Here is a 15,135-nt window from a genome sequence, read left to right on the forward strand (position 1 = left end):
CGACCTGAGCCGGAGTCGGATGCTTAACCCACTGAGCCACCCAGATGCCCCTAAATATAAACCTTAAAACAAATACTTTGCTTATGTGTTGGAAAATTTCTAAGTATGTTTGGAACAACTTGGATATGTGAATCTACTTTTTCAACTGTAAATTTTATGAAATCTAAATATAAATTAACTATTTTTGATGAAAATATAGTGCCCAAATTAAGATGTGCTGGTAGGTGTAAGGCGAATGCTGGGTTTTGAAGACTTAATACAAAAACAGAGAATATACACTATTTCATTCACATTTTCATATTGATTACATACTTTGAATATATTGGGTTATAATATACTAAATGTATATATATGTATATATAATATACTAAATATATATAATATATAATATACTATATATATAATATACTAAATGTATAATATACTAAAATGTACTATTAAAGTTTTTTTTTTAATTTTTTTTTCAACGTTTTTTATTTATTTTTGGGACAGAGAGAGACAGAGCATGAACAGGGGAGGGGCAGAGAGAGAGAGGGAGACACAGAATCGGAAACAGGCTCCAGGCTCCGAGCCATCAGCCCAGAGCCCGACGCGGGGCTCGAACTCACGGACCGCGAGATCGTGACCTGGCTGAAGTCGGACGCTTAACCGACTGCGCCACCCAGGCGCCCCAGTTTTTTTTTTTTTTTAAACAACAGATTCCAAGGTTCCTGAGTGGCTGGCTCAGTTGGTTGAATATCTGACTCTTGATTTTGGCTTAGGTCATGATTCTAGGGTCGTGGGATCAAGCCCTGTGTCAGCCTCCACGTTGAGACTAGAGCCTGCTTGAGAGTCTCTCTTCCTCTCTCTCTGTCCCTCTTCCACTCGTTCTCTCTCTCTCTCTCTCTCAAAAAAAAAAAAAATAACAGTTTCCATTCTGTTGGAGTTAAGGTACATTGATCCAATGGATGGCCCTCTTATACTAAACAATTCTTTTTAATGTCTACCTTTGCATTCATTCACCCATCAAGCTTTCTATAAAAATATTGTGTAAATAGTATTACAATAACAGCTTGTGACATAAGAAGACATGGTTTAAAGGAGCGTATATTCTGGTTTATTCAATGTCTATGTGTTACTTAAAACTATGCATTACCTCATCTGACTAAGCTGTTTCCTCATCTATACAATGAAGGTGAAACTTAATACCAATCTTAAAGAGCGTTCATGAGGATTAAACGAGGGAACAAAAGTTAATTGCCTAGCATGAAGCCTGATATTTCGGTTCTCGAATATTGGCTGTACCTGAATCAGCCCCTTTTGTCAAGGTCCCTCATTTTGGGTGACCAGTTGTTCTGTCCAGACTCTCCCAGTTTTAGTACTAAAAGTCCTAGGTCTCAAGAAACCTCTCAGTCCCAGGCAGATGAGGAGAGCTGGTCACCCTACGTCACATACGAAGGATCCATGAAAACTGCCAATAGTCATTACCTCCTACATCACCATTGGAAAGCTTCTAAAGATGAAAAGATGGGAATCAGTGGAAAACTATTGTTTATAAATACTGTCTGCAAGATAGTGGGTAAATGCAAAATTATGAGTGCTGCTACGCCAAAGCTATTACGGGTTGAGGATTAAAGGGAAAGGAATCTGAAAAAAAACAACAACACGCTTTGCCTTGTTCCTAGCTTCTGAGAAAATTGGAGATGTTAAAATAACATATCATTTATAGTATGTAATATTTATTTTAAAATTAACGCATACTATCAAAATATGTTGATTTTTTAAAAAAATCTATAGATTTGTTAAAATATAGAGCAAAAGAAAGGAAATGTGGACTAAGCACATCAAGTATATCTTTTTTTGTGTTTGTGAATAACTTTAGTGTGAACCTCTTATGATGCTTCTTCTCACGAGGATTTTGAACAACATCTGATTAATAATCCCATGTTACTATGCTTTTTGGCCTGCTTCTTCCTTTGGTATCCAGGAGCCAACTGTAATTTCTCCGTTATTCTGAAGATGATGTCCTCTAAAGAAAGTGTCCCTTCTATTATTTTTATTTTTTCATATCTGTGTGGAACATACCTAGTGAGAGTCTCCTTGGAGCCCTATGGGTTCCTGGGAAATTCTTCCTTACCCCAAACTGAAATAAGTCTGTGCTCAGTTATCCTTTTAAGACCAAAGATGGCCTCATTTACCCTTTTAAGACTAAGGTAGTATCATTCTGCCTTAACTGATTTTAAATAAAGTCCTTATGCTGGAGCTGGATGAATAACTTAACAAGTTGTCTTTTAAGCGTCTAGTCTTTTAAAAAATATAAAAACAGCATATGTTACATACAAAGTTAATTATTTAATAATTACAGGCAGACATACCTCTTCAAAATGTCTACATAATATCAAAACAATTGGTCAGATTCTGCTACTGGGCATTTACCCCAAAATAAAAAACACTAATTCAAAGAGATATATGCACCCTTATGTTTATGGCAGCAGTATTTACAACAGCCAAGATATGGAAGCAGCCCAAATGTCCACCCTTAGATGAATGGATAAAGAAGATGTGGCATGTATATGTATATGTGTATGTATATATATATATATATAATATCGTGTATAATAATATAATAATATTCCTATATATATAATATAGGAATATATAATAATAATATAATAGTATTCCTATATATATGTGTGTATATATAGGAATAATATTATTGAGGCTCCAAATATCCAGGATATGTCATATCAACATGAAGGAGATACAATTTATTTCAAAGAAAATGTCCTATATATAATAATATTCTTATATATATATGTATATATATGCATACACATACATATATACATATACATATATATATAAGAATATTATTCCACCATAAAAAAGAACGAAATCTTGCCATTTGTAGCAACATGGATAGATCTAAACGGTAGAATGTTAAGCGAAATAAGTCAATCAGAGAAAGACAAATGCCATATGATCCCATTCATATGTAAAATTTAAGCAACAAAAAGAAACAAAGAAAAAAAAGAGACAAACCAAAAAACAGACTCTTAACTATAGAGAATGAGCTGAGGTTCCCAGAGGGGAGATGGGGGGGCTGGGTGAAATAGTTGAAGGGGATTGAAGAGTACACTCGTCATGACGAGCACTGAGTAATGTATAGAACTGTTGAATGACTATATTATACACCTGAAATGAAGATAACACTGTATGTTAACCACACTGGAATTAAAATTTTTAAAAATAATAAATTTTAAAACATCGAGCAGGTCTATAAACAAGATCAGCCAAATGAAATTGCATAAATGAAACTGACTACTGAAGACATTTACTTTGAAATTAATTGTATTTCCTTCATGTTGATATGACATATCCTGGATATTTGGAGCCTCAAGGGCAAGCTAATATTTAACAGAATTTTAAAATATGTACGTTTATATTTGTGCATGTATGTATTATGTATCCGTCATTAATTATATATGCTCATCCCCAGATATCAATGAATTATTTCCAAAGAAAAAAAAGGATATGGAATACATATTACATCGATAGTTGCTACCTTTAAAATGTCTAGATGCAAGTTTCCATTTAAAAAAAAGTATTAAATGCCAAATACACGTTTGCAGTTTTTGCTGTACGGCGTCTGTTGAAGGTGTCATCTAGGACAGATATAAAAACAGTCTGACCAGGTCTGAATTCTTACTAATCTCACGTGAAGGAGAACATTTGCTATTGATAAAGCCAGTTAATCTCCAGAGTACAACTTGGGCTTTATGTATTTTTAGATGAGCATCACAGAAATTGATTGGCATCTGCTTCTCATCAAGTCTCAAGTGCCAGCCGCCATGAGATCTGTGACTATGATTCAGTGTTCCATCTCCATGACGAAAGAGACTCCAGAGCTGATAAAAATGAATGATTTTCTTTCTTTAATTTTGAAAATGCCTTACAAACATTAACTAACTAACAGATGCATCTGATTGAGGACTCTACACCATCCCATAGTCTCTCACCCAGAGGGATCTTCAATTGCATGCGGTGTGATTCATTGCCAGCCACAATGGAAAATTAACTTCGCTCTTAACGATAATTCTGGAAGCTATGTAGAAACTGAGAGTGAGTCCATGTAGCATTTAGAAAAAAGATTCTTAAGAAGGAAACTCTTTTATCCATTATTTAGGCCAAGGACATTATGGCTTCAAAATTTTTTTTCTTATAAAAAGGGAAAAAGATCAATCTATAGTTTCTACTCACAGCTGAGATTGATTTTAAGTGTATCAGGTATGAAATGCAGAAATGGTCACTAACAGTGCAACGCTACTTTCAGGAAAAAGAAAGCTCTCACTGGTCAGGTGAGTTTTTTCCATGAAATGAGTGATAGCTTTCACGTTCCTGGACCGGCAGACTGGGAAGATGGGTTCTCAAATTCTTGGTTTCTCCAATGTGTAAATAATGAAAATAGTCATTTATATTCATATCTTGACACATACGTAGGTTTTTCTATATCATGTACCTAGAACAGTTCACCATGGTTTTTCTTGCACCTAACATAGTACCTGGTACTCAAAATGTGTTTGTTAGGGGACTAATTGAATTAATGGCACCCGATAAATATTCATATTTACAATATTAGTCTATATGCATCTTCACATTCATACATATTTACAATATTCATTTGCAGTATCAAAGAAGTCTATGTATTTGCGACTTTGGTTTTGACCATGATTACGAGGGTATTACTAGGGATTCAAAATTTACAAGGCCTGAGAACTACCCTTACTAAGAAAATGTCCAGAAAAATTGCTAAACGTGTCTGTATCATAGAAATCAGGTTTAAAAAGTACCAGATAACATATGACTCAACATAATGCATACATTTTTGGTTCCAGTTGCTTACATGTGAGTTCACATGGATTTTTATGATCTAAACAGTGGGAATCCATTTTTGTTCCATTTACCTGGACACTCCTTCTGGTGTCTCACAAATACTGTGAACGATGTTCTCCCTGAATCAACCCTGTGATTACAAAGGACAAATCCACTTCACACTGCAATTCCATGTAAAGTCGGTCAGGTATATTAAGGTGTAATTGACTCTAATTAGCTCTCCCACCAATAGACTTATTCTCTACCTTAGGTGAATAATACTCTGAAAAGAGATATAGTTGGTATTAAAGAAAATGGCAAAAATCACTTTCATTCTGATTCTCAGCTATAATTCTCATGGGTCTCCAAAAGGTCCACACTAACCAAAATTGATATGAAAAAGAAAATTGATAAGGAGATTGCATTGCATAAAACTAAATGATTATTGCCTCTTGTGATGACTGAAATCCCATTAAACACACACACACACACGTATGAAACAAATTTAGTACAGTATAATTACTAGGGTAGTATTGATTGTTATGTAGAAAAGCCTTGTGATGCAACAGGCTGGCAACCAAAATGATTTGGCATTAAAATACCTGCTTACCAGTGATAACCAAAGAATTAGAATAGAACTACAAAACCGGACAAAATATATGAAGTAACCATTTTCAGTTGTTGGGCAACAGGCAGCATAGAAGAGTGACTGTTGTGGGAAAGAAACTAAATTAGGTGAGCTCCGTAATCTCCCTGGCTTTCAGCTTGAAACAGTTTTTGAACAGGAGCGCAGGGAAAAGGAACCCAGAAAACAATGGCGTGGCTCAGCTAGGGAGGAAGGGGGCAGAATTTGGAGTTTCTGTGTTGGCAGGAATTTGTGGGTCAGGATACCGGATTGAAGGGTACTGTACAGAGGAAGTTTGGAAATCTATACAGGGAGGACTTGAGTATTTGAACATAAAGCTTCACACGTGCAGGGCAGGAAACCATGAGGGCCTGTGAACAACAACTACTGAGCAAAGACAACTACTGGGGAAAGAATAACTACTGAGGAGCTGTGAATAGAACAGGTACTAGAGCTTGCACAAGACAGACATTCGTTCCAACAACCAGAGTGCAGAGACCTCTTAGAGAAGCCACAGGGCTTCTGGGTAGAGAACCCAGAAAAAACCGTGCTTTAGGAGAAAGGCAAATCTATCCCTAAAGTCTACTCTAGACCTGTCTTAACAAAGTTTAAAAACCAGACCCAAAAGAATCACACTGCTTTGATTTAACTGCCTTCCAGAACAAAATTCAACACTACGGAAAGACAACCAGAGCCAGACCGTCAACAACATAAGATCTATCATTTTCAGCATCAAATGAGGAACTATTGTATATAAAGAAGCCATCAAATGTGACCCATAACTGGGAGAAAAAACAGTTAATAAAAGCAGACCCAGAAATGATAAAGATGATGGAATTAACAGATGATTAATTCCAGATGATTCCATTCCAGATGATGGAAACAACTATTATAAATATGTTCAAGGGCTTAAAGAAAAATATGGACAAACTGGGGTAAGAGGTAGAGAAACACAATAGAGAATGAAAATTTTATAAAAGAACATAAAAGAATCAAAGAGAAACCCTAGGACTTAAAAAGACAAAGATTTGAAGTAAAAATTTCACTGGATGGCTTAATGGCAAAAGAAGAAAATCAGTGAATTTAAATATAGGGAAATAGAAATGATCTAAACTGAAATACAGACAAAAAAGGACTGAACAAAATTTAAAAAGTCTCAGTGTTAGAAGTTAAATGTATGACAGCAATAGAAAGAAAACAAAAGCCAGGAAAAAAAAAAAACTTTTCAGTTTCTATGTTTTACATGAGATGGACTGATATTAATTCAAGACAGACCACAATAAGTTAAGGATTCAAATGAATGAGGTGTAAATAACAAGACAACAGAAAATATAAACTGGAAAAGTAAGATATACTCAGTTAATGCAAAATTAGGCTGCAAATAGGAAAACCAAGAACAAAATACAGATGAGGCAAATAGAAAACAAATGGCGAGATAACAATACTAAATCCAACCATTTCAGTAACTACACTATATGTAAACGGACTAAATATTTCATTAAAAGGTGAAATCGTCATACTGTGTTAAGCACGACACAATATGTCCTGTTTGTAACAGACTCACGCATAATGTAAAGACACAGATAACTTTAAAAGAAAAAAAGAAAAAGATATACACCCTGAGCACACTAATCAAAAGAATGAAGGAGTGGCTATTGCTATTAGACAAGGCTGACTCCAGAAAAAAGTAGTTTTACCAGAAATGAAGAGAATAAGGATAGAGTTATCAAGTCATGAGGAAGACACTGCAATGATACAAGGGTATGCATCCAATAACAGAACATCAAATTCATGAATCAAAAACGGATGCTAAAGGAGTAAGCAACAGACAAATTCACAATTATAGCCAGAGATTTCAACACTCTTATCTCAACAATTGATAGAATAGCTAGACAGGAGTTCAATAAGCGTATAGACGATTTGAACCATCCTCCTCACCAACACGACTTTACCTATGTATAAAACACCGTTCCCAACAAATTAGAAAATCCACAATGCTTTTCAAGTGACCATAAAACACAACCAAGATAAACTCTATGCTGAGCCAGCCATAAGACAAGTTTCAATACATTTAATACAATTTAAGTCATTTACAGTATGTTCTCTGACCGCAACAGGATTAAATTAGAAATCAATAACCAAAAAAAAAAAAAAAAGGCATTTGGAAAATCCTCTAATATTTGAGCATCGATCCAAATACTCCTCATTAACCCACTGGTATAAGACAAAATTAAAAGGAACTTCGAAGATATTTTGAACTAAATAAAAATAAAAACATAACATGAAATTTGTAGGATGAAGTGAAAGCAGTGCTTAGAAAGAAACAACGCCTTTGAACGTTTATGTTAGAAAAGGGGAATGGTTTAGGGGTGCTGGTGTGGCTCACTTGGTTCAGCATACAACTCTTTGCTCTGCTCAGGTAGTGATCTCACAGTTTGTGAGTTTGAGCCCTGCGTTGGGCTCTGTGCTGGCAGCCTGGGGCCTGCTTGGGATCCTTTCTCTCCCTCTCTCTCTGCCCCTCCCACACTGGCACTGTCTCCGTCTCCCTCAAAGTAAATAAAGTTTAAAAAAATTTTTTAAATTAAAAAAAGAAGATGGGAATCATTTCAAAGTAATGATCTAAGATTCCAGTTCAAGAAGTAAAAATATCAGAGAAAAATGAGCCCAAAGGAAGAATATCGAAGGAAATCATGAAGGATAAGAGCTGAAATCGATTAAATAGAAAAGTGGCAAATAACAGAGAAAAAAAACAATGGAAAAACAAATCGGTTCTTTAACAAGATTAATAAAATCCATAAGCTTTTAGCCATACTCATCAAGAAAAAAGAGAAAACACAAGTTATCAGTATTACAAATGAAAGAAGAGATATAAATACAGGTCATTCAAACTTAAAAACTTGATAGATGTATAATATGAACAACTTTATGAAGAGAAATTCGATAATTTACATAAAAGGAAAAAGGCCTCAAAAATACAAATTATTAAGGATACCATAAGAATAAATAAAAAATCATAATAGCTCTCTATTCATTAAGACATTGATTCATAATTTTAAAATATTCCCACAAAGAAAACTCCAAACTCAGATGGCTTCCTTGGTGAGTCCTATCAAACAATTAAGGAAGAAATAACACAAATTGGATGCAAACCCTTTCAAGGATATAGGAAGAGGGAACACTTACCAATTCCTTTTATGAGTCCAGTATTCCCTGATCCCAAAACCATTTAAATGCATTACAAAAAACAAAACAAAACAAAACACAAATTACCACTCAATACCACTCACTAGCATAGATCAAAATTCCTTAAGAAAATAGTAAGAACCCAATCCAGCAATGCATAAATGGATGAATTCATCATGAACTAATGAAGGTATTCCAGACACACAAAAGCATTTTAATATTCAAAAAAAATCAACGTGATTCAACATATTGATAGGAAAAATCAAAATTATTTGCTTATTTCATTAGTTGAAGAAAAAGCATTTGACTCAATTTAATCCCCAGGCTTTTAAAAAGTAGAAGGTGATAAGCTGATTCCAAAACGTAGTTGGAAACGCAAGAATTTAGAAGAGCCATACTGATTTTGAAAAGCCTCACATAGTTGAAGGGTGCACAGTACCTGATTTTAATACCTATAATGAAGCTGTAAAAATTAGGGCAGTATGGTATTGATATGAATATTAACAAACAGATTAGTAGGATAGAACTGAAAATAGAAAATATACCCATCCTGATATGATCTATTAACTTTTGGCCAAGGTGCAAAAGTAATTTAATGGGTAAGGAAATTATTTGCAACCAATAGTGCTAGAAAACTGGCTATCTACATGGAGGAAGATGAAAAAATTGATGGGGCGCCTGGGTGGCACAGTCGGTTAAGCTTCCGACTTCAGCCAGGTCACGATCTCGCGGTCCGTGAGTTCGAGCCCCGCGTCAGGCTCTGGGCTGATGGCTCAGAGCCTGGAGCCTGTTTCCGATTCTGTGTCTCCCTCTCTCTCTGCCCCTCTCCCGTTCATGCTCTGTCTCTCTCTGTCCCAAAAATAAATAAACGAAAAAAAATTAAAAAAAAAATTGAAACCCAGCTTCATACATACACAAAAATTAATTTGGGATAGACTGCAGACCTAAGCCCCCCAAATCATAACGCTACAATTCTGAATCTTCTATAAGAAAACAGAAGACTATATTAATGATTTGGGGATAAACAAGGATTTCTTTGGTACAATCCATAAAGTACTAAATATAAAAAAACAACAACAAACATTTGTTAAATTGGACATCAATTTAAGCATCTGTCATCTATGTTTCTATCTATCACCTATCTATCGGTGGGTGTCATATTCATATACCACATATGTGATGAAAGACTTGTTTTTAAAATATATAAACAACTCCTTCAATTCAATAATAATAAGACAAACAACCAATAAAATGAATATAAGGCACTATACATATACACAAAAAACTTGAAAGTGTGCAACATCATTAGCTGTCAGGGAGAGGCAAATTTAAGTCCCAGGCAGATACCTCTATGCACCTCGTAGAGTAGCTAAAAGATGAACCACCTCCAATGTTGCTGCGTGTGTGGAGTCACTGACTCTTTCATCCATTTATCGATACAAGTGTAAATGGTACAGCTACTTAGGAAGTTGGAGCACTTTTCACAAAATTGAACATATACCTATCCCATGACCCAGCGAGAGAAATGAAAACATACGCACACAAAGAGATACGTACGAAATGTTCATAGAATCTTTATACGTGAGAGCCCAAACCTTGTAACAACCACAATGAGCACCAGTAAGAAAATGAAAAACAAAAAAACAAAAAACAAATTATCGTATATCCATGCAATGGAATACTTCTCAGCCATCAAAGAGGTGACCTACAAATGAAAGCAACAACACAAATGAACCTCAAAAATACTTGAGCGCAAGAAGCCAACTCCCAGAGAGTACAGCCCGCGTGACTCCGTGGATATGCAGTTCCAGAAGGGGCAAAACCAATCTATGGTGATAGAAATCAGAGCAGCGTTCGCCTTTGGGGTGGGAATTGGCAACTGATTGGGCAGAAGTACGAGGGATCTTTGGGGGCGATGGAAATGTTCTATAGAGTTAGTTTCGCTAAACGCTTGTTTTGAAGACGTGACTTTGTTCCACTGCCATTGATACATTAGGGAGACTTTTGATTTTTCGTTCGCTTACGTGTGATTCTGTCTGCAAGAAACCTAGGTGAATGCAGAAAAGTGCATCCAGCCAAATTGAGCTGCGTAAGAAAACACAAACCTCACACAAGGGAATACACCTCAAACATCTCCTAGCTACCTAAGCTGATCTCACGTATTAGGAGACACAACCATCCACATAAGGTGTTACATATTTCCGCTCATTTCAAGGAACCCTCCTCCCTCCACTTCGCAATAGCGCACAGACTTCTGATGTTCACTTCCACGAGCACATTTCAGGTCTTTTTCAAGGAAAAGTGCCATATTTATTATAGCATTTATGGACTACTTAATCACCTAACGTGTAAAATTCCACTACCGTTTTTATTAGGCTCCTACTTGTTTCACATGTCACCGACAAAGGTTTGATCTGGCCCCAGTTCCAGTTTTTGTAGATTTAGGATGGGAGTGTCTATTGCATGGCTTTGCATGGCAGTGGTGATTTGGGGCAATGCCTATTTTGCACCGCAGCAGAATTGACCGGATCCTGTTAGGGTATGGGTTGTACAAGTGACTTCAACGGTCAGATCTAATCAAACTGAACACCTAAAATCTGTGCACTTCCTGATAGGTGAATGTACCTCAGTAAAAGGATAATGACCTTATATTAATATTACTACACACATTTGTCTATTTAAGGTCTGCATCTTATGAGTATGTTGGTCCGTGGTTTCTCATGCATTTCACTTTACTTCCCAGTAAGTACCAAACTACTCACAGTCCCTGGATGTCACATGTTCTCTTATGGCATTCCCAACTCAACATTACTTCTATTTGTCATATTCTTTTCCCTCCATCTTTGCCAGATTAATTTCTACAAATCGTTTGCATTTTAGTTCAGGTATCACTTCTTCCAGGAAGCCTTCCGGGTTATCATTTCCCCTCAGTCTGATTAAATGAGCCTCATATGTGCTCTTGCAGCATTGTGTGCCTAGTGTTATCAGAGCTTTTGCCACATTTTTTAGGAATTACTTATCACTGCTTTGAGACCATAGCTTTCAAACTAAGAATTATGTGTTTAAACCCTGAATCTCCACTCCTGCTCAGTGCCTGGCATGTGTTGGATGCATAAAGTAATTTAATCTGAAAATTATCTGAATAAATGAATGAATGTTCTTGAGCTATTTTATTGGCTTCCCATTCCTAAATAACAAACACAAAATTAGTGGCTTAAAACACAAACTTTTTTATCTTATAGTTCTAGAGGTCAGAAGTCCAAAATAGGTCTCAGCGGTATTGGCATGGCTTTGTTCCTTCTGGAAACATTAGTGGAGAGAATTCTTTTTTTTTCTTTTTCTTTTTCTTTTTGCCTTTTCCACGTTCTACATGCTTCCTGCATTCCTTGGCTCATGGCATTTTTTTCCATCTTCAAAACCAGCAATCACAGCACTTGAACCTCTGCTTTCTATCACACATCTTCTCTGATTCTCCTACCTCCCTCTTATAAGGGAGCTGTGATTACACTAGACCCACCCAGATAATCTCCCCATCTCAAGATCTTTAACTTAATCCCATATGCAAAGTCCCTTTTGCCATGGAAAGGAAGATACTCACATTTTCCTTGTATTAGGATATGGATCTCCTAACACCTCTGGGGGCATGACTCTGCCTACCACTACAAGCAAAGTACTCGTTCTCTTTTGTGCCTTTGCAAGGGCTGTATCACCTGCCTGGAATTCTGTTATTCCCATCCATTCGTATGTCTAACTTCCTCTTGTACTTAACGTCTTTGCTCAAACATTGCGTCAGTGAGATCCGCCCTTGTCCATCCTATTCAAAATGGCAACCTGTACCCCTGCTTCTGCTAACACTCCTGATTGCCCTTATTGTTATTTTTTTCTTTTTCCCATAGCCTATTTATTACATTTACTATGGTTTTTAAAAATTGTTTATTTTACCCAATAGAATATAAGCACTATGAAGGCCTATTAATTTTGTCCGTTTTGTATGTTAATATATCCCAAGAATCTAGAAGCATTACCTGGGAGACAGTAAGGATTCAATAAATACTTGAGTGAATTGGATGAATGGCTGAACACATAAGACTCCTTTCTGCCGTAGAACGTTGCAGACGCGTGCAAAGACAGGCTTCCGGGCTGCACACATACACAGAGAAGCCATTCTTTGGCAAAAATAAAATGGCATTAATTTTGCGATGGCCACTGAAAGAAGGTAAATTCCTTAGAAAGAAAATAATCATGACTTTCTATCTACAAAACCTGATCATTGAGAAACTGCAGACCGAGAGACTGAAATTTACCTGAAATGCGCTGACCAGGGGGCCATTTCAGCACAGACTGTCACGGGGCCAAGGTAGCAAGGGACAGTGGGCAACAGGATGACTGACAAGAATAGAATAGGTTTCAGACTAGATCAAGTCGTTATGAAAGGGCTTGGTTAATGTTTGTCTCGTCAAAACCTAGTGAGAGGGGGCTGGAATTTAATGATCGCTTTCTTAGACTGAATCATTTATCATCTGTTGAACACGTAAGGACACCTGAATATGGGTTTCAATTCACTGCGGTCTTCGTACCGAGGTGTACATTCCACCATTTTCAAACAATCCTTCAATTATATTCATAAAGTTCTGTGTTAAAGAAAAATTTGAAATCGCCCTGCAGAGGGCTATGCGAACAGTGGATCTTGTTAACAAATGCAGGTAATATTCTTGGGCTCGGGGTGGTCATGTGAAGCAGTATTTCGTACAGAACAGGGCCTTACAAGGCATACCGTTTTCTGTGAATGCCACATGTTCCACGTTGTGTGCCCTTGTAACGTACATTTGTGCACATCTGCGCAACAGGATGGCTTAGGTCTCGCTGGTTATGATTATGGTTTCCTGCAGAGACTGGAGTAGATCTTTCTGGCTCCGAGCAAGCTGAAAATGTAGTCGATCTTAGACAACTTGAAAACATAGGCATGAACGTCAGGTTGTGCTCAGCTTACAAACTGAGCTGAACTACAGTCACTAGACGTGCTCGTAGTCGCTCTTATTCTGGCCCAACCTCGGCCCAGAGAAGGCAGAACCTTTCTCTTGATTTCCTCATCACAACATTGAAACAAGTGGGCCTTTGCAAAACGCTTTCATTATGTAATAAGGGATGGCAAAAGAAAAATAAACACAGGGTAGAGGGATATAAACAAAAATGGCTTAAAAATTAGAGGGTTCTGATCCTACCATGGCTTATTTCTCTCCTTTCTGGAAGCTGCCTCAGAATAACTACATTCTGTGAGCTTAAGGGCAGGCGAAATTTTGCAAGTACCTAGGCAGGGCCCCTCACATCTGAACTCCCAACCCACTTCTTTGCACCTTCTTTTTTGACATCTTTAGCCGTCTGTTACCATCTAATCTAAAGCATAATATCAGTGTCTGTTCTAAGACAGGTGCTTTTTACTTTGCTGAATGACCCCCTTCAGATGAGACCTTGTTTTATATCCACAGGAATGGGGACAGGTCCTATAAAATAACAAAAGAGTACTAACTTGGTAGTTGAGTAACCTAAATTCTTGCCCCGGTTTTCTTACCAACTTAACTTCTGAAACCTCATCTACAAAAATGAAGTGATTGACCTTGTCTGACTTTAAGGCCCATTCAAGTTCTATTCTTCTATTATCGTCCTTAACCAACATGATTGGAATCCTTCTATTTGTACAGGGACTCTATCCTTATTTTTCAAAAGGAGATAAAGAAGCTCAGAAAAGTGAAGTGACTTGCTCACATCACACCTCTAGTAAACGGCAGAGCCGGACTCACCTCCAGATCTCATCCACAGAACAAATGTCTTTGCAAATACCACACTGTTGCAGTTAAGAATAACGGCTATAGCGTCACACACAGAAAAGAAAAGACTCTGTGAGTTGGACACCTGGGTGCCAACGCTTCCACGTCAGGAACTGCCATATTTTATAAGATCTTGGAAGCTTAGTCTTGGTTGATTAGCTCAGAGATAGGCACGCACGAAATTTGGAAAGTAGGATCTTGCCACAGAATTTGGAAATGTGAGAGAAAATTGGTCTGTCTGAGGTAATTAAGGCCATCAAATGGGAAACTCGGGAAATATTAGCAGCCACTAATATTCACTTTCTTCCTGCAAGTGAAGAAAGCCCCTTGTCAATGTGAGACGATGAAGCAGAGGGGAAAGATGGAGCGTCCTGGCGGAATTTGGATCCTGAGTTTTGGTCGTTCGTGAGGTCCAGTTGCACCCTTGGTCTTCGAACGGCTCGGTCGTTCTGTCCTCCCTTGCATTCCGTGGGCTAATATGTCCTCTTCTTGCTTTAATTGTTGAATGACCTTGTATTAGTTTCCTAGAACTACTGTCACAAATTACCACAAACTGATGGACTCAAAACAACTGAAACATATTGTGTCACAGTTCTGGAGGCCAGAAGTCCAGAATCTAGGTGGTGGCCAGCTTGGCTCCTTCTCGAGGCC

This window comes from Felis catus, chromosome D1, assembly GCF_018350175.1.
Source record: "Felis catus isolate Fca126 chromosome D1, F.catus_Fca126_mat1.0, whole genome shotgun sequence".
NCBI classification, from domain to species: domain Eukaryota; kingdom Metazoa; phylum Chordata; class Mammalia; order Carnivora; family Felidae; genus Felis; species Felis catus.